This window comes from Lissotriton helveticus, chromosome 3_1 (genome assembly GCF_964261635.1).
Source record: "Lissotriton helveticus chromosome 3_1, aLisHel1.1, whole genome shotgun sequence".
Lineage (NCBI taxonomy): Eukaryota > Metazoa > Chordata > Amphibia > Caudata > Salamandridae > Lissotriton > Lissotriton helveticus.
This window is the reverse complement of record NC_136061.1, coordinates 1,747,600,196-1,747,622,265: the sequence shown is the minus strand read 5'-3', so window position 1 is coordinate 1,747,622,265 and position 22,070 is coordinate 1,747,600,196. Positions and strand designations below refer to the sequence as shown.

Here is a 22,070-nt window from a genome sequence, read left to right as displayed (position 1 = left end):
AAAGTCAAGAATTGCCCATCTAACTGTCCTCTTTTTAGGATATGAATTATCAAGTGATGGCAAAAGCCTGGCTGACAATTTCCTAGAGAAATGTGCTGTAATCCAAGCACCTAGAACACTGAAAAACTTACAAGCAATTCTAGATTTCCTGAATTTCGGAAGAACTTACATTATAAACTACGCAGAGAGGGTTAAACCTCTCTATGATCTAATAAAACCAGATTTTAAAAGAATCAATTGGACTCAAAAACACACAGAAATTTTGAGATCTTTATAAACAGACATGTTAGTTAAAACAAAACTGCAAACACGCGATAACACACGCAACCTTGTGATTCGAGTCATCCCAGGAAGATGCGGATTCACATACCTAACCTCTAATGAGGGAGAAACGGTACCAATAGCTTACAAATCACACTTGTACACAGAAGCTGAAAAAACATTCAGCATTAAGGAAAACATTGTTCATGCGGTTCAAACAGCTGTAGCAAGAGAAAGATACCAAGCTGACGGCAGACGGATTACAGTCAGAACAGCAGAATCAGCCTTTGAGGCATTAACAAGCCCATGTAATTGACCTACAATGGCACTAAATCCAAAATGGATTCAATGGGAAGATTCTCTTGCTACAGACAGAGTGAAATACTATTTTGATCCAGAAATGACAAAATTAAAAAATCTAGAATATGAAAGAGAATATCCTCTGCCTAGCAACATTCTGCCCATACGACAGTACGCCTGTGTAATATATACAGACGGACATGCTCAGCCCTCAGTTTGGGGAGAGCAAGCTTATAACGCCACATGCGAGATTACAAAAGACGTGTGGCGCGGAGGTAAATTGAGACCTCTGTTTTCAAAAACACATTCAGTGGAAAATAATTCAGAACAACAAACTGAAATGATAGCGTTAAAAATGGCACTAGATAATGCTGATCGCGAATTCCCGACACTAATAGTGTACGATTCGTATTACTGCGTCAAATCATACAATAACGATTTACAGAAATGGATTCATAACGGTTACAAAGATGACACAGGTGCAACAATAAAGCAAAAATCGCTTTGGGAACAAATAGTTCTTTTAAAGAAAGAACTACCAAAGACTCACGTGATACACTCACTGAGTCATCAGCGTGATGGCGTTCACGTTGCAGGGAATTCATTGGCTGAGACAGCCACAGCGGAAACAACTAAATCGGCTTCCGTAGCTACAAAAAAGCGTTCAGTAAAATACATTGACGGGGAAACAATGCTGGCGGTAAAAACGTCATCAAAAGGCGACTGCTCAGCGCTACCCATCATTAATCCACTCAGTTATACATACATAATCGATGCAAACTCCGTTCCTTTTGCTCGAATCCCTGGAGTGGGGGATAGAGTGATTCCAAACATGAACAGGAGAGTCTTGTTAATATGGGTGAGGGACTTAGACACCTTACACTTAAAGATTCTCTAGAAGAACTACACTACATGGCAATCAACATACTGGTGGCCAGGAATGAGCCTGGAACATCACCTATTCGCAAGCAACTGTCCAAACTGCAACAGAGATCGCAGTGGTGACCGAGACGGTGTACTGCCATGGCGTGTCACCCAATAAGGATTAGGCTATCGACATAAAATACCCAGTATAAATAATGCGTCATATTAACATGTAGAGACTATTTTCACTTAAAATGTAGACCCCAGCTCTAGGCTGACGTCTGAACTGTTATAAAAAGATTTGCGAGTCTATAATGGCATATACGCATGGGGCATGCTACATTCTGACCATTTCCCTACTTTTAGCTCTCAAGCTTATGGGGGGTGCATGGCCAGCATTGGCATTGCATTGCGGGACTCTTATCACTTCCTTCCTGAGGGAAATGGGATGGTGTAAAGAAAAAACCAAGGCACAGAGCAATCTATAACGGCAAAGGTATTAGGTTCGGGAGCTGGGTGGGTCAAACATTTAATAAGTGTCCAACGTAGTCTTAATAATCTGCCAAGAAGTTCTCTGAGAGGTCTCAGTCCGTACGAACTATTGTTTGGGACTAGAATGTTAATCCAGGACCTCGATAGTCAAAACTTCAGTGGTTAAAGAAAAATGCTTTGATATCAAAGATCGTTTGGCTATTTTACAGGACTTAAACGAAACAAGAAAAGACATGAGCAACATAAAATTGAAACAGCAGCCAATAACCACTGAAGAGAAACCACCTGTGCCAGCAAGGCCTGTCTGGATTCCAAAAATCGGGGATCTGGTCAGAGAGAAAATCGCGGTGAAGAAGGAATTTGGGCCTTCTTACAGAAAAGCAGTTCCTGTCTTGTCTGTCAACGGGACAAGATCAGTAGTACTACCGCCCCTTGCTGGTAAAAAGGAGAACCGAGTTGTATCCATCGACCTGGTTAAACCACAATCATGTGGCCGATAACAAGTAGTAGGCCAAGTGGACTCCCAAGAAGTAGTAGAACACCAAAGTTTGCTACAAACACAGAGGTTCAAACTGAAAGACTAATCACACCTGATAAACCTACAGTGATTCAACAAGGACTATGCAACAAAGCGATGGAACTTAAACCTCTTGAAACCCAAATCAAAGCTTTACATCAAGAAACTCCATTCTACAGTGATGTAACAACAGACTATGCTAATGAAACAAAGCAAATACCTAAAGCAAAAAGGAATCCAGAAGCAATTGAAACAATTGACAGAACAGCATCCGGCTACTTCATCAACTTCGATGATTTTTCTGAAGATCTGAGTGAACCTGAGGAACAGCCGACAACAATAACTTTTAAAGACAAGGCAAAGGAACTCTTTCATCAACTAAAAGAAACCTATCTGATTTCTCCATGGATTGAAATTTGGGTGTCACTAGGTGTATTTGTCCTCATACTTTGGCTCATCATGATACTATGCTTGGGACATTTCATTGAGGGAAAATATGCTACAATGGACACAGCAAGTCAGAATATCAACTTGGTCCTGAAACCACACAAGTCTTCACACATCGAGAAAAGAGAACTTTCTTCAGTAAACTTCACAGCCAATCCTATACCCGGTGGGGTAGCATGGGACAAAACTGATTACGAAATCTATGGTCCGGTCGAGCTCCTGAAGTATCCTCATCAATTCAAGGTTTCATTGAGTGACTTTGTAAAACCAAGCACATTCGCTGATTATTGGGACTTTTAAAGTATTAATGATATGATGTCTGATCTAGTAATGTCAGCTAAATTTACAGAACATGATTATTTGCAAGGTTCATGTAATTACGATCAAATGTTTTGTTACAACCATTATGGTAACCATTATCTGCATAAATCTACTCAACCTAGAAATGTTTTAAATTTAAACCAATGGGAACATTGTGCAACTCCACCAAAAGGCAGTTCAGACATTTTTTGATAAATATTCATACTTTTCAGGGTTCAACACAAGTAATGCAGAAACATTTTATTTCAAATTGTTAAATAAGACAGGAGTGAAAACCATGCTTACAAACACAAAATTGGTATATTCGGACTCGTTTTTTGAAAAAATGAATACATTCGGTTTTGATTTCTGGAACAATAACATTGAAACGAAAACGATCTGGGGCACAAAAGATTGGCAAGTGCAAGGTATAGAATCATTATTTAGAGCCTGCATGATCCCAGAACAAATTATATTTTTGAATGACACAATTCAACAGACTACCTGTCTTGGCCTAGCGAAAATCAAAGACTTAAATAAACCATCTATTCCAAAACCAACACCTAACAGTAATAGCACTACGGATGTTGAGATAGACATATCCCATATTTTAAACCAAAACAGAACACATCCTGTTTGGAAACAATGGTTGATCTGGCCCACAGACACAAATAACTGTCAAGACAGATTCCTGAACAAGATACAGGGGTTCACATTGACCAGGCCAGACCCAAGATACTCCCAAAGACAACATCCAGGGATTGTAACTACTTACAGTGTGGGGAAACTCTGCCTTCAATGGCTACATACATCCACGCTGTCAGAAATTAAGCAACACTTAACTTTACTTAAAGAAGGTGCTGACTTGCGTGATTTCATCATGGGACAACACAAACAGCGTCAAAAACGTTTCATAGCGGCCTCTATATATGCAGCTTACAACGAAGCTTGGAAAGTGACTCAAATTGAGACAGCAGAGAAAATACGGGAAATTGACCGTGTTAATTTGGAAAAATCACTTTCTGTTGTGGACAATGGGTTAATGACTCTGTCTTCCAGAATATATTCACTGGACAGTATTGTATCTTCTGCAATCGATATAATGGAACAAGACTTACTGATGTTGCAACACGGTCAGTCTCAATTACGTTCTATTGTACAGCTTGGCTGGACGTTACAAAATCTGCGTTCAGGCTATGTGCCTTGGCGTTTAATCAACACAATGTCACTATTTTATATCTTTAACCTCACTGATAAACAAATCAGTTTGGCACAAACGGGTGCTGACTATACAATTCTGAGCATTGAAAAACTTGAGAGATTACCATTGACAATGTCAGAACGACCTGTCATTGAATGGATAATACATGGGATAATAAATATTCCGATAACAACTTTCCAGTTTCAATACTGCCAAAAATATATACAGGCACGCCAGTATGAAAGGTTGGGTAAAGGATACGTTAAGTCCACATGGAACTTGCCTTATACACACACATGTTATAGTAATACAGGACAGAGTGTATTTCTTAGTGGTAACAATTGTGAAAAATCACTAAGTGGTATACTTATGTGTCAGGGTATAAGTTTACATGGGGCCTGTGAAGGGACTTCAAATAACCTTTCATGTCACCAGTTAGGCACACCTGCAACACAAATAGAACCATTCTTTAGAAGACTTTCGAACAGGAGTTACATTCTAATTGTAGATCACAGATGTTGTGGCTTGCTGCCAGGAAAACCTTATCTTGTAAGCGTGACTTCCAGGGTCATGTGCTGTGAAAGAGTATTGTTCCCGAATGATGCTCCAGACAGGGAGGGAAGGTTATGGCCCAGTTTAAAAATCTCTTCTATTCGAATTGATACTTTAAGCAGAATGAAGACTGTGCTCCTACAGACGCCAACCCAGTTGACTTCATCAAAAGAAACGTATGATCTCCAAGTTGCAAGGACAACGGCAGAGATTCATTCACTGTTATCAACAAATTGCCCCCTACACTTCGCAGAAATGCTAAACGAAATCTTAAATATTTCTGATACAAGTGGCATCGCAAGTATATTTAAGACAGTTTTTTCAGGAGCTTTAACACCATTCAAAGCGATCCTGGGTATTTTTCCAAATTTCGTCCATTCCATCTTTGGCGGACTTCAACTCCTGTTGGGACTCGTAGCAGGCATTTTATTCTAGCTACTTTTGCTTCGTTATGGCAAGCCATGTCACAGGCAAGACTCCAGCAACAATGGAAGAAACGATCCTAGCTATCCGCTACCGGGACCGCATAACTAAAGTCCTTGGCTTAGCCCGGCTACGAGATCTAAATATGACCTGGTTTCTTTCATTCAGACCCATCTGGCAGAATTGTGTTATGCCTGTATTAAGGTGCATGCTATGCGGCGAAGAATGCGTGTTGGACACCTGTCTTACACTACAATCAGACGTACTATTGGATGCAGATACTTTGTTGGGTCCAGTAAAGGCTCATGCATTGTGCTGTCCCCAGCGGCTACCTATCCTGATGACGGCATTCGTGGAGACTTCACCACTACGATTGAAGGGTAGTGAAGTACAGGATGAGAGCAGCATCAACCAGGTACGACCTTCTGTAAGCAGTTCTGATCGAACCATCATTGAAAGCAATCATGTGCATGACTGCATGGTAGCGACATTTTCCAACCTGGTCAAACTTTCACCAGAAGCTGTAGACTGTTTTTTCGAGAGTCTGTCTGAAATGATGTTTTCACCGGAACATAGAGAATGATTTTAAACAAACTTGCACACGGCGTTCCCTGAACTCTGAATTTGGCCTTCAGTCTTTTGAAAACAAAGTGACTGTGAACTATTTTTTCTCTTCTCCCCTGAAAAGCGAGAACCTTTTCCCAAATTCCAAAATATTTACCTTTTTGGCACTTATCTTCTGCTTAAAGTAAAACTATTCTTAGAGAACAGAGCTTCTATTCTTAGGAATTCCAGAGACATTACATTACCTCAACCTCTAGCTTATATGCAATTAATTTTGTTTATATGTGATGAGATGGTCTCGCAATTTTTTCTGTATCAAGAGCCATTTCATGTGTAATTTCGCAAATCATTCATGCTGATATAAAATATGCATCTCCTTTTTGAATGATTATACTGCTTGAATGCATACAGTACCTATACTCATTTCGTGCATTTTGCATACGCCATTTTTCAAATACAAAAAAAAAAAATGTGGGGGTGGTTCGGTATACACATGCACTGTTAGTTATGTTTAATATTGCTTAGTTTAGTAAATATGTACATAAAATCGTGGAGTGGGTGTAGTGTGTTTATCTAGGTACCTATATTGATACTCCTATTTCTGACCCTTGTCCGGTTATTAATTCACTAATGTCCATACAACGGCACAGAAACCCGTTTTCAGATTAGGTCATAGCGCATGCTGTCACATTAAGCAAGCACTATCCCTCCAGCCCCCTAGAAAGCACACCGAGTTCTCAAAACAAATCAAACCTCCAGCAGACCTGGGAAATCCCCCGCAGCTATTGTTTTGATTTCGCTCGAGAACTCCTGAAAAGAATGTAAGAACGTCCAGTCCTTATGACATTCTTACTGACGTCTTATGTCCATCCTTACGTCAAACTCGGCACCTTTCAGGTATAAATATACCGACGCTGCCCTAAGCAGACACACGGTGGTGACGAGCTTGGAGCAGCGCTACTTGCCGGAGAGCCCAGCTGATGCAGAAAAGCCCACGGACGCTGCCCCTCCCTTTTGACGCGCTGAGAGAGACGCTGCCTTTTCTCCTGCCGAGAAATCCAGCCTCCGGCGTTTCCAGCCGCCCTCGCGGGTAACTGGGATATCGAGTCCTGAGACAGAGATACCAACCCTCCAGCCTTCTAAATCCCAGGTATTGAACTGACTAACCCCTTACAGAGAATTCTTGAGTCAGATCCTTGGCAAAACAAACTTAACTTAAACTGCTACTTATTTACTCCCGCCCACGTATTAGGCTTAGGTCAGGTACACCGGGGTAGGCGTAATTAGAAGCACCAGTTGAGAACGATTAATCAATGTATATATGTATGTATATCTTTTATCCATTTTAAGTATCATATGGCTAAGAAACCATATAAATGCTTTTACAGTATTATTTTATAATCCTGTTTTTACTGTATGCACTTTACTTAACTATAAGTATTACAATAATAGCGATTCATTTCTCTTGTATGAGAAAAGAGACTGATCAATAAATAACACCTTTTTATTGAAAACGCCCGTCTCTTCCTTTTCTCTACAATCTGGTGAAACTAAGTATGCACGTACTGACTGAGTAAAATAGTTGTCTTTTGTTTTCACACAACTCTAGAGATATACTCTTGATTAGGGGGGAGCAAAGTTGTCATGTTCTATGGTTGTCAGAAACTAACAGCCTGATTTATGTACATGCCGTTTTGCGTGTCCCTAATAGCGATTCATAGCGACTCGCTATTGAGGAAACGCAAAACGGCATTCATGTACTTTTCGATGAAAAAATAGCGACTCGCACGCGGGCGCTAAAGCCGTTAGCGACCTACAAAAAACGCAGAAAAATCGCTATTCCCGGCTACCAGCGATCGGGATTGCGACTCGCAATCCCGATCGCACGGGATTGCGACTCGCAATCCCGTGCGATCGGGAATGCGAGTCGCATTCTCGCGCGATCGGGAAAACGGGAAGACGCATTCCGAGCACCGTGATGACATCACAACCAGGAAGCAGCCAGTTCCCACCCCCAAACACCACAGTGACGCCATCCTTCGAGTGTGCACGTCGGAAAGCAGACTCCAAACCACCGTTAGCGACTCCAGAAACGCCAGAAATAGCGACCGCCATGTCTGAGGAACCTGTCCCTGGCCCCAGCAACAGCGCCGGACGAAAGCGTAAGCTAAAGTTCTCCGAGCAGGAGCTCGAGAACCTGATTGAAGGGGTGGTGGCCAACCATGACAGGCTGTTTGGCCCCAACTCCAGGAAGGTCCCAGAGCAGGACAAGCGGAGGATCTGGCTGGGGATAGCCTCCAGCGTAAACTCGGTGGGCGTGGCGGACAGGTCGTTGGAGGAGCTGAAGAAGCGCTGGTACGACCTCCGAGGTCGTGCCAAGGAGAGGGTGGCGGAGCGCCTTGGTGAGGCATCGGGCACTGGAGGTGGCGGACCGACTGTCCCACCCAACACACCCCTGGAGGACCAGGTTGAGAACACCTTGGAGAGGGAGGCGTGTGTTGGCGTGACCCCTCTGGACTCCTCCCGCCCCACCCAAGACACCCAAGGTAAGTGGCATGCGACTGCGACCCTGTCCCCTATGACCGTCCCTGACCAAATAGGCTCACTCATTGGCCCTTAGTCATGCCTATGTTGTGCATCAGGAAATGCCCTGAAGCATTGTGGGAGATGTAGTATGTCCACAATGTAGTAGTACCACAATGCGGCCAGAAAGGTTCCAAAGTACGCTAATCCACAGCCATCCAGGGAATGACACCCAGCATGCATGTAACATCTGCACGTCTGACAGTCACATGCAACTAATGAGTATCCACTTACCCTCACAGGTGGCGATGATAGCAGTGACAGCGAGAGGCTGCAGATTGATGAGGAGGCCCAGGAGGAGGAATCACTACCCGAAACCCAGGCACCAGCCCCTGCCGCTGCACCAACACCAGCAGCCAGGCCCCCCACCGTACCTGCTCCTGCATCTGCCGCTGCACCAACACCAGCAGCCAGGCCCCCCACCGTACCTGCTCCTGCATCTGCCGCTGCACCAACACCAGCAGCCAGGCCCCCCACCGTACCTGCTCCTGCATCTGCCGCTGCACCAACACCAGCAGCCAGGCCCCCCACCGTACGTGCTCCTACATCTGCCGGCCCACCGGCTGCCAAGGCCAGGCCCCCCACCGTACGTGCTCCTACATCTGCCGGCCAACCGGCTGCCAGAGCCAGGCACCCCACCAATGTGCCTCCAGTTCCTGCCGCACCAGCAACACCAGCTGCTACACCACCTGCAGCTCGTGCAACCAGATCTGGGCCTGCCACAGCCGCAACACAGCGGCCGAACAGCAGGAGGGGCAATGGGCATCTCCATGCCTGCATGAGCGTTGAGCGGCGCATGCTCCGAATCCACCAGCGCCAGTCGCAGCAGCAAGGAGCCATCCAGCTCCAGCTGCATAAAATTGGCCGCAATGTGGCGGGAGTTGGAGAGCGGATGGACCGCATGACGGCGGCCATGGACCGCATGACGGCGGCCATGGAGGAGAACACTGCTGCGCTCTTCAAGCACCGCAGTGTTGCAAGCAGGCGCCACCACCAGCTGATGAGCCGGCTGTCGGCCTATAGTAGGTCAAATTATGTGGCAGCAAATGCCACCACCCAGCTGTCGCGGCGCTCTCTCACCCAGCAGCACCAACTGGTCCAGTGCTGCGAGGACATCACTAGGGTGCTGGAGCACCTGACCACCGCCGTGACGGCACTTCATACACCTGTGCTACCGGCCATTGTAGGGGGAGACGATGCCAGTGAGGGTGCCTCCAGCGTGAGCAGCCACTCTGCCACGCAGGTCCCGCCACCTAGGCGCAGCACCAGGGCTACGCCTGGTACAGGTGCCCAGGATGAGGATGAGCCTCAACGGCGCCTGGGCATTACGCGCCGGAGGCGCCAATGACACTGTGTGAGGGACACTGGCGCAGGCTGACGCTAAGCCTGCCATGAACCTTCACATGCAGTATGCAGGAATACTGTAATTTGTAAATAGTTGAAACATAACCTTTTTTTTGTGAATGAAACAAATACATTTATTTTGCTGCACACATTAGCCTTGTGTAATCATTACATTTTGCATGCAATTGTGAAATGTGGGGTGGGGGAAGGGGGTGGGCTAGAAATTGTTAGCTGTGATGTGGTTGCGACGTCTGTGGCCTTCAGCTGGGTTCTCCCCGCGTGCATGGTGCGCATGTGCTGGTGGCCGGTCGTCCCCCTCAGATTCACTGCCTGAGATGTCAACAGGTATCCGGCGCTTGGTTGCAATGTTATGAAGCATTGCACAGACAGCCACAATGCGGCAGCACGCTGCAGGACTGTAATACATGGCCCCACCTGTCTTGTGCAGTATACGGAACCTGCTCTTGAGCAGGCCAAATGTCCTTTCTATACAGTTCCTTGTCCGGATGTGCGCAACATTGTAGCGCCGTTGCTGAGGTGTGGCAGGGTTGAGGTAAGGGGTCAGGAGGTATTCCCGTAGGGCGTAGCCACTGTCACCTGAATGAGAGGAGCAGATGTTGATTGCCTGTGCAGCGCAGTTACTTCATAGCAATGTGACATTGTCGACAAAGTGTACTTACCAAGTAGGTGTCCTTCCCCAAACTCTCCCCTGATCAGTCGTGTGTGGAGTCCGCTGTGCCTGAAGATAAAGGAGTCATGGGTACTCCCTGGGTACTGGGCCACAATGTCAGTGATGATGGTCTTGGCATTGCAGACCATCTGTATGTTGAGGGAGTGGTAGGACTTCCTGTTGCGGTACATATACTCCGTGGCAGCTGGTGGTCCAGATGGCGACGTGGGTACAGTCTATGCAGCCGAGGACATGGGGAAAATGGGCGACATTATAAAATTGTAGTTTTGTCAGGTCCAATTCCTGTTGGCTCGTGGGAAATGTGATGTGCCGGTGGAGCTGGCTGAGCATGGCGTCAACAAAAGTGTGGAGGCAGCGTGACATGGTGGGCTGGGATATCCCCCCAGCAGCGGCTACTATGCCCTGGAAACTGCCGGAGGCCAGGAGGTGCAGGCTGCACAATACCTGCACATGTGTAGGCACCGAATTGTTTCGCCTTGTTGGGTGCTGCATGATGGGGTCGAGTTCTTGTATCAGCCAGGTGATCATTTCCCCATTCAGCCTGTATTTAGCATAGATCTGTTCTCTGGTTTGGCCCAGCAAGGTGACCCGCTGCCAGTAAATCCTTTCCTGCCTCATGCGTCTCCTCCGTGCTGCTCGCTGTAGCCTTCGCCGCCTCACCACCATGTACATCCCAGGCATTGTGGAACGCCTAATGCTGCTGCTGAATGTCCTTATGTGTGATTGGTCAGGCCTGGACCTGTTGGTGATTGGCCAACAGTTTTTCAAATTTTACTTAATCATGGCTTTTATGGTTACCACCTGCTTTGAGTTGTCCTTAAATTGCGCCACGCAAACGTGCGAATTAGCGCTTTTTCGCTATTGTATTTTTTTAATGAATGCCGATTGAGACAATATTGCGTTTCGCTATTCATTTCGCAGATTCCGTGGTTGGTCGCTATTTCCGTATCGCTAATGCTCGAGTACCCGGAGTCTGCGACTATTATAGCGTAATCGCTATTTAAATCGCTATTCTGTGTTTGCGAATTCGCTATTTCGTACTTGAATGCCGATTCCGTGTTTTGCACCCGCAATTGCATTTTCGCAGCCATTGCGGCCGCTATTTAGCTTCATGAATCAGGCTGTAAATCCCTTCTTGTCTATCCAGGGAGGTTAAACTCCTCCTTGCCTATTCGAGAAAGTTTCTAGTGAACTCTGAGCTAGCTGGCACACATAACTTTAAGTCTAATATCGTCAGTAGAAGACCTAGTTAACCACAGTCCTACGTCTATACTATTGAAGATATTATTCCAATGCGCAGAGTCTATTGGGAAAATAGGAACTACACTACAGCATCAGCATTCGAAACTTCGGGCATGGGGCATACCAAGCAACCTGCTTAATGCCATTATATCATTATACTCATCAACCTGGGTGCGGGTTAAGCTCTCGGACACTGCGCTAACCGGGAAGAATAATACTAACCAAGGACTAAAGCAAGGGTGCATGCTTGCCCCAATGTTGTTGAATCTATACACAGCAGACATGTGCCGGGCACTCATTAACGCTAACCTTGTTCCGCCAAAAATAGGCAAAACTAAGATAACTACATTGCAGTATGCCGACGACATTGTTCTACTTGACAATTCAAAAATAGGAATCCAGAGAGCACTAAACGCTCTACACATATACAATATGGCAAATAAAATGATAGTAAATGCCTCCAAAACAAAGGTGATAATATTCGGAAGGACGCGAAAGTAAACAATTTGCACTTGGTCTCTGGGCCCTTTAAAAATCGCCGGGACAGAATCCTATACCTACCTGGGCACATGGTTTTCGGCAAATTGCCCAGCCAACACACATCTGTGCCACTTAAAGGATAAGGCTGGATTAATTACCACCAGACTTTGCCAACTGCATACAGCCCTTGAAAGCCCTAGCTGAGCCCCAATTCGAAAAGTGCGCAGGGCCATACTACCATCTGCAATCACCTACGGTAGCGAGTCCTTTCCGGGACAACTTATAAAAACCATGGAAAAACTACAACTAAAAGCCTATAAAAGAGTGTTTAAGCTGCCTTATTACACCAAGGATTCAGAAAAGGGGGTGGTGATGGACAGAGCATCTGAATTAAACAGAACACTCATACCCAGTCAAAAGATCAGGGCTTGATCCATCACCGTTTTTTAGCTCACTGCACCATCCCAGCTCAGAACCTGGCTATATGCAAATTAGTCTGTCCCTGGCCCAGTGCATCATGGGAACAGGGCAGACCAAACTACCAAGCCAATTCTTTACTGGAAAGGAAACAAGCTTCCGGGGACCGGTTTCTGGCATTGCAGCTGTCTTCGGCCCGGCTTGCTTGAATCCTGATGGTGCAGTGAGCAAGGGACTCATGTCTGAGCATACCCTGCCACTCCTATAGTGGCCAAAACGGAAGCTTCAGTAGTGGACGCAGGGGCTCTCGAACAATGGTAATCTCCGCCACGCTGTCCATCAGCCATCAGCGTCAGCGCCCACGTCTGATTCCGAAGTTGTGTTCTCACTATCTGTGGCATATCTCCCTGTTAAAGCGGCAACTTTCTTTTTCTGAAACTGGGGTCTTTTCTGCGAAGAATCGTCCTGCTTGCCTTTGCCGTCTTTTGGGCAAAGTTGGTCGTGACTCTGCTGGCCACCCCGTCCTCTGCCGCTGCTTCCACCACTGGACGATGAGGCCGATGTGTCCTGTAAAGAACGAGGAGAACGTTGATCAGGAACCTGAAAACGATCAGGTGACTTAATCGTAGCGTGGTCACGCAAATCATAAGAGCGCTCAGTAGACGCGGGCACTGGAGACGCGGGACGTGACTCCTGTTTCTGCTGTTGTTTCCCCTGTTTTTTGTTTTTGTTCCAATTTTGCTTTGGGTTGATCGTCTTTCTCAGACTTCGACCCCTGAGTTTGTTTTTTATCTTTAGCAGAAAATGGCTTGACACCTAAACTATTACGGCCTATGGTCTTATAAGCCGCCGTAATAATTCTCGGCAACTGTCGGGGTTTGTCGGCATCGGGGACTTCGCGCAAAGCATTAAAAACTTGGTTTACCGCATCTCCCTTTATATTAGAAAGGACGAGATCGGAAACTACGTCAAATGAGACAAAGAGTCTCATTCCCAATTCAACCGCAGCCTCAGGTCCGTGTTCATCCTGAACAAGCTTAATGACCGTCGGAAGGACAGCCATTGACGGAGTGCCGCAGCACCTCGTGTACACTGCCGCAAAGATCTTACCCCACGATTCGCAGTCCCCTTCTTCCGGTACCAAGTCCTTGGGCAAACTAATTGTAAGAATCCTGTGTTTTTCTACAGGACTCGAAATAGGAAAAACTGCTTCCAGCTGGTCAAATTTCTCAGCAAGCCAGAAAGGCATATCATCCTTATCCTGGGGACGCTTGCCCATAACCGCATTAACCATGACGGGACTAAGCTTCATTCCGCTTGGTCCAGCTGGAAGCGCCGCAACACCAGGGGCCCTGCCCTGGAAATTGCGGGTAATATATTGAACTAAGGCCCTGATAACCCCAATTGCAGAGGTATATAGGGGCCTTAATTCAGCAACGGGGACTGCCCCCGCACGAGGATTCGGGGTAAATCCAGCCAAAACAAGCCAGGAAGCGCCTGGAATGGACAAAGGACCTAATCTAATCGCCGTTAAACTGTGGGGAAGGGCGCCATTAAACCAAACATGGTGCTGCCATGCAGAAATTGGAATTTCCTGTGTCCTATAAGGAACATATTCCACGGGCACGGCTGTGTGAGTATAAGTGTGAAACACCTGAGTAGCCGCATCCACAGCAGGAAATGTCACCCATGAGTAGAAAATCTCAAACGGGTAAGCTATCTCAGCACTCACCACCAAAATAACCGCCATGCCCTCCAAGGTGACGTTATAAGCCTGTAAATGATTACGGACCGCAATGCGACTATGCTGCGTTATATCAACGTCACCCATAACGTCACAGACAGGATAGGTACAATGCAAAACAATGTAGCACAACTGGGTAGTAATTAAAAAGGAAACCTTTTTGAAAGATTCATGCTTGAAAAGACCTATGTAACTATAGGTAGGTTTATCCGTCACCACTGTTAACCGGAAACAATAGTGAAGGTGTTAAGGACTGATATAAGCACTACTCAAGCGTCATGAAATAAGACCACCACTGTTAGGGCGCCATGTTGCAGGGATTCTGCTCAGACACAGAACTGTGCACAGAGACTCAGGACCTCAGTGAATTAGGGTGTGCCAAAAACTCACCATAGTACCCAAAATCCCCTAACAGACTAGCATCAGTGTCTCATTAGCTCTTCGTCCTATAGCAAAGTCATGTGTATAGATCTTCTGATATATTGAGGCAATTAGGATGTTTAGTATCGAGCGTTATTATATACCGTGTCTCCAACAATCTCAATGCACTTTCCCTGTTTCCCCCTCGCCTGCTAGGTGGAACTGCATCAATCACATAATATTTCAAATCTTTGTTGTTAGAGAGATGACTTTCCCTAAAGTGACGAGCTACTGGGTACGTATTGTCCTGGTTGCTAATGGCCCTGAGATGTTGGAGTATGCGCTTGTGTGCTGCCAGTTTGGTGCTACCAACATAAAGGAGTCTACATGGACAGGAAAGGACATAAACCGCATGGTCAGTCTTGCATGTAAGTAGTTTACTAATTGTGTGTATCTTGTTACTGAATGGAGTTCTATATTCAGTCTTATTGACTCCATGCTGACATGCCTTACATGTTTACAGCGGAAGAATCCTTTCCGATTCTGAAGCCAATTAGTTATATTCATGGTTAAAGGGCTGGTAGATATGAGCTGATCCCTCATACAGGGACCTCGACTATAGGTCAATGATACTCTCTGTGGCAAATCTGGTCCAATTATTGGGTCACTGAGCACTAGTGACCAGTTCTTCTGTATAATTGCCGGTAGCTGGTTATGTTGGTTGCTGTACTGTAGTATAAGCCTGAAATTCTTGTCACTGGCAGCTTTGTTTGTAGGACATTGATCTGTATCAGGTTGACTGTGTCTGTATTCTGAAGTAACTCTTCTCTAGATTTAATCATGGATTTGCCCATGGCGGACTCAATGATCTTATCCGAGTACCCTCTTGCCCTGAATCTTGTCTTGCAATCTCTCTGTGCCTTTATATGATCCTCATGATTACTATGGAGACGCCTCATCCGCAGCATCTCGCCATAAGGGATACTATTGACGAGGTGCCGCGGATGTGCGCATGCAGAGTAGAATTCCCTGCCGTTGGTTTCCTGAATATTTTCTATCCTGCTATCAACAATATATACCTCAATGTCAAGGATAGATACAGAAATATCACTGAGCATAACAGTAAATTGTAAATTGATCTCATTGTTGTTGATGTCTGCTACAAACTGTAAAGCTGTTTCCTTATTCCCATCCCATATAACGAAAAGGTCATCAATGTACCATAGCCACGATACAATTCTGTTATCATCCTTCGCTGTTGTGGTGAGGACCAGCTCCTCCCAGCACACTATATGGAGGCAGGCGTAACTTGGGGAGAAGCTGGCCCCCATAGCAACTCCCCTAATCTGCTAATACAGTATGTCGTTAAACATAAACACATTGTTTTCAAGGCAAAACATAACCATTTCAATAATCATCTGTGATTTTCACAGTGTTCGGGGTCTTTGTTAAGATAGTGTGCAATAGATTTGACGTCGAATACTGGCGTCTGTGTCGAATACTTATGCTTAGCGATGTTACGTCTAAGGCCATCATCAAGTATGTATTCTTCCATTCATTATTAGCCAGTTTGTTCAGGAAATTTCTTCTCGCACATATCACGTCAAAGATTGGATGTGTGGCTGCAAAAAATGGTCTGCATATTGCTAGGTGTGTTCAAGTAAGCTTTTACGGGCCGAAATGATTGGTCGGCCTGGGGGTTTATGTATGTCTTTATGGGTTTTAGGAATAAAATACATAGTTGGGGTAATCTGATGTTAATTTTTCATAAATTTCAATTCCTTCGTGGTAATCAAATCATTTCTCTGCCAAACGTGTAACATATGGTAATATCGTGTGTAGACAGTTTTATGATTGGTACTGCTCATTCTCACGTAGCAGGCCCTATCATTGAGTTGTGTGTATGCCTCCTTGTTGTAATCAGTCTTACTCCAGATCCCAATATTGCCACCTTTGTCCGAATTTCTTAAGATTATGGCCTTGTTATTTTTCAGTTTGCTGATAAGTTCGTGATATTTGCGATCCTGCCATCGATATTTATGATTTTTTCCTTGTATTGCAAAGTTATATATTTTAATTAGCTCCGTCACCCCTTCATGGAAAATATTGATTGAATTTCTTAAGGTCACTGGATTGAATTTGGACTTGGGTATAAAATTGGTTTTATATTTGCCGTTGCTGTTTTGGGAAATCACTGTACCCACTACGTTGTCCTCTGTCTGATCCTCAGTTTCTGTTGTATTTTGTGGCTGCATCCATAGTTCTTGTGATGTATCTATCAGTGGCTGATCTGTTTGTGTCAAAACTCCAATCGCCTCTGTTGTTGTAGCAATCTCTGCTCCTTAGTCATCCTTGATAATTTATGGAATTTTTGTCATTTCAATTTTCTCACAGCCCTGTAAATGTCTAATCTAGTATTTGTGTAATTAAAATCGGGTTTTGGACAAAAAGATAGCCCCAGGCTCAAAATACGTTTTTCTTCAATATTTAAGTTGACATTAGCCAGATCTAACATGGTTTTGTTGATTTCATCAATGGTGGTATTGCTCATTTGTTCTTCCATCGTCCCCCTCTTGATTTCATTGTTCTTGTTCTTGCTTCTGTTTGCTTTTCTCCTCTGTCGCCTCCTGTAGTTGTTGTATTTTCTTCGTTTTGCCTTGGTTTCCTGGGGCGCAGTGTCTGGCGTCGGTCGTAATATAAAAAAGATAATTCTTGAACCAGTGTGTTCGTTTTTTAGGTCGAGCTCTCTCGACCTATTGTCACCAAGATGCCTGTCAAGGGAGACAGATTGGTGCACGAGCTGCTCAGGGTCTGTGCACGAGCTGCTCAGGGTCTGTGCACACGCCTATGCAGGCCGGCCGAAGGCACGCACACACACACAGAGAAAGACGCGCAAACAGACGCACACACGTCGCCACCCCGCACGCACACACACAGACAGCAGTGTAGCTTTTAAGTGCCCCTTCTTGTCGTCCTTCCACTGTATCCTGCAGTCCAAACCAGGGATATAAGGGGACAGGCAGTTCTGGTAGGACGCAACAGTTGGAGCCGAGCAGCTCCGGCGCAGCTCCGGCGGGGAGGGCTACAAGCTCAGTCACGCTGCAACTTCCCACTGTCAGCCTCTCTCCGCCCAGCACCGGCGTGATTTTAAGGAGGGCCGAGGGATGGTCGTAGAGGTCTTCTGCTATTCAGGGATTAATAGGCAGACTGTCGCCGCATGACCTATATAAGAGCGGAAACCCCGAGCCATGAGCTAGCATGACGAGAACCCGGATCCCAGCCCCGCGATCGGTCAGATGGGCTAATGAGAAAGTCTGTAAAACCTCGCCCGGCCAGCCACGTACAAGCACCCGTTTCAGCGGGACTGTGCGCACTCAATGAGGCTCTTACCCATCTGCTCCCGCAGCCCCTTCAGGATTGTGCTCGTGTCCGCCATCTTCTGTCAGCCTGGGCCAGGCGTTCACCCGCCTCTGCAGCCGCCAGCGCTTCAGTGGCGGGTCACACTGCGTTTGGCGCAAGCGGGCGCGCAGGCAGCGGATGCTGCTGGCTGTTGCCAGGTGCTGCCCAACCCCACCTTCCCCAGCCTAGCAAAACCGTTATTCTGGAGCTGGGCCAGCCAGAGTCGTACTGTCACTAAAAATAACGTGCTTGTCGTGATTTTACCGCCGCTCTTTCCCATAGGAGCGGAGGGGTGGTCACCTTAGAAACGTATCAAAGAAAATAACCGCCTAGACCACGGAATACAGATGGTCGTTCTGCATGGGAACGGAACTTGAGAATCTTCCACAGGTGTCCTCGCAGGGAACCTCTGTCTGAGCCCCAGCGGCAAACACTTGAAAGGAGTGACGAGGAATCTGTAGGAGCATGGAGGAGTCAGTCACTCAAGATTTATATGAGATAACTATGCATACGATAGTATGTAGGGCCTATTCACAAAAATATACACGTGAATGCCTATCTATTACAATCTTCTGTAGGTAGGTGTAGGTAGGGGTGTCACCTGGCATTGTCACCTGTCTGTTTTTTCCGGGTTAAGTGTTATGTAATGCACCAACCGGCATAAACATTTGGAAAATCACCTACAGTAGGTATTTTTCCCACTTTAATTTTTTTTATGGAGTAGAAATAAATAAATACAGACAGCTTCTTTGAATAGAAGAGGGAATTACATCAACAAATGTCCTTATACAGGTTGTTGTAAATATATTTCACGTATTTATAAACCCTATGGTTGTTACAAGGAGGCCACTCTGTAATATATTTGCTCTATGGTTTATACCTCTGTGTTGTATTTACATTCTTTGAGTTTCTAGTCTGTGATATTCTTCGTGAGGTATTAGTGGAGTTTATGTATGTAATTGCTAGAATGTTAATTAGGTCACGAAAAGAACATATTCTTTTGTATGTAGACAGTTACAACTTATGCTGGAAGCCGGATGCATGCTGTATCTGCTCTCCGATTAAAATAAAGGAAAGTTAATCTTATTGTTCAAGAATCCTTTATTACACTGGCGACGGATTCGGAGAGAAGAGAAACCTACGCAAGCTGCCTCATTCAGAAGAAATACTCTTGTGAATTCTGGATTACAGTGCATACGTCTAATTATTGTCGGAAGTACCAAGGATCCACTCGACGATTCTGAAATTGACGTTGCTGTGAGTAATTAATATCACGAATGCTTAGTGAGTAAACGGTGAATTTGTCTATTTTTTTGGGGAGTACAGAGGTTATGCTCGACGATTCCGAAAATTGGCGTTGCTGTTAATAAGTTAGACTGCGAATTGACGCTCTGTTAATAAATCAAACTGTAAGTGCCTTTCTAGTACCTTACGAGAGACTAAGATGCTTTATCAGTGACTTTGATGCCTTATTTTTATTTTTTTTAAAAGGAGTTGCACTTTACCTTCTTTGCATCGCGCTCCTTCTTCTGCTCGAGCATCTAACTGCCACTCTCGAGACTTCTCCATGGTTACGGTAACCAAGATCTATTGATTGGTGTGTTCTGAGCTACGTGTTCGTATGTGTACGCGTTTCGTCAAATACGTCATCACGCAGCGGCCCTTTATTAGGTCTCGCTCTTGAGACCTATTGTCACCGAAATGCCTCTCAAGGGAGACAGACCGGTGCATGAGCCGCTCAGGGTCTGTGCACGCGCCTACGCAGGCCAGCCGAAGGCACACACACACACAAAGACAGACGCGCAAAGAGGCGCACACACATACACACACACATATACACACACGTCGCCCCCCACGCACACACGCAGACACACATACACACACCGCCCCCCCCTTACCCGCCGCCGTCTGTGCATGGAATGACCCACATCTTTCTCTCCTGCCTCGATATCTTGCTCTACCTTCTTCGCCGGCGGCAGTCCCAGGGCCGGTCCTCGGCATGGGCGGTATGGGCAGCTGCTCAGGGGCCCCGCTGCAGGCCCCGCAGAGTAGACCGCAGATCAGTGCGCCCTGCCCGACATGAAATCCGGAAAGCGCTGCAAGTTAGTGGGACTAGTGGAACTAGTGCACCGTAACAGTGCACACGCCTAACTTAGTGGTGGTGCCGTGCGCGGGCGGCAGGCGTTTAATTATGTAGATCCCAGGGCCGTCAATCTGGTAGCGCTCCCAATGACGGACCTGGACATCATTTTGGCCAGCCCCCACTCAGCAGTGACGCAGCACGCCCGCCGCACGCGCTCCCTGACCTACAGTCTCTACTCTCTTCGGCCAGGAGCAGGGTGGAGTCGGTTCGGGCGCGTTGGTGTAACGTCTTAGATGAAGGTAAGACTACTGTAAGTTTACTGTCTGGTTCTGCGTAGGGTTCTGTGGTAAATAAATAAATAATTACCGGTACTATTTTTCTATGCATTAAATAAAACAGATAGCTCAATAAATAAGAGGCAGGATCCTGGGTATCTGAGTTGAACAGGCTTTAATCAGGCACAAGGGAAGGGACAGGATCGGACCAGCCTGAAATAGAATGGCATGGAATGGCAGCTGCAACGTCTCATTAACAGTACATGGTATATATAGTAAAACATTACAATTGCATTGCATACAGTAGGCGGAACAAGTGACAAACGAAAGATAAGAACATATGGGCATGAAAAGAAGGCGTACACAGGGCGTGCACGAAGACATGTGATGAGAATGTCACAGAAGTGTCATAAATGGGTGGATACATGGAGGAGGCTACCTGGGCAGCTGGAACCTTTAACCTAGTGGTGCGCGCAAACGGACCATGACGTGTAACTAGGGAGAGCTGGGGGCTCTGACTTCTGCACTAGAAGAGGAGACTAAAGTCTGGGATGTCAGGACGACATGTACCTATAGCATATCTGGTATCTTGTGTTTGGAGTACATGTTGATTGAATCTAAAAGTCATCAGAGCAAAGGCTACTTGACACTAAGGCTGGGGCATGCATATATTCTTCATGTATTGCGTGTACCATGAGTCTTCTATGGATATTAATACAGTAATTCACTTGCATGGAGACAGAAAGACTAGACTATAGCTGAAGATGTTTACGCGGTTCGTTCGCTTAGGAATGTGAAGACGGAGAGCTGAACTGATAACTGTGGGCATAACATAATTTTGGCAGGCAGTGCCAGGCCGGGCACCGCGCTGCGCAGCAGGAAGTAAGTGAAGGGTCAGGGATGCGGGAGGGGCTGCATCGCTCCTCGGAGTGGTTCAGGAGACTGGAGCTTGATTCTGGTGTCCGGGCCCTCATGAGGCCTAGAAACGGGGACGATTCGATGAATTAACGTGCACAATGTAAAAGGGTGTCAACATAGGCCTAGAAGCCTAATTCACGTTGCTTTCACGGGGACTGGATAACTGGCATACTAAACGTTGGACACAACTATAAGTGCGTCATTATTAGATCATAAAGGGAACATATGCATATTAATCATGCACATATAACATAGGATGGGGAACACGTAGGCACACATGATAAGGCAAAATTCAATTTTCCTCATTCCCTCCTTGTGCCCTACGTTTCCATCAGGAAACATCAATATTCATGATACCATCTATCATTTCATATAGCATCATTTGCTCGTCTCGAATCTTCTTGGAACGGGACTTTGGACTTGGAATGCAGGATGTAGCGCACAAGCCGCAAATCGCACGGCCACATTGTAAACAGAGACAGCAACTGAATATGATCATTACTGCTATACCCAGGAATGACAATACTTTCCATCCCCAGGCAGATATTATACTCCAGAGCCAACCGGACCATGTCCAGGTGCCTGGATTCTGGTGCAACTGATGGGCTATTTT

The 22,070-nt window shown here is 45.8% G+C and overlaps 1 pseudogene; it reads right to left on the bottom strand.

The window, feature by feature from the left end:
• LOC144824309 (uncharacterized) overlaps nt 1–15,349 on the bottom strand; it is a 35,580-nt pseudogene extending 20,231 nt beyond the window's left edge.
• Nucleotides 15,350–22,070: the final 6,721 nt, after the last annotated feature.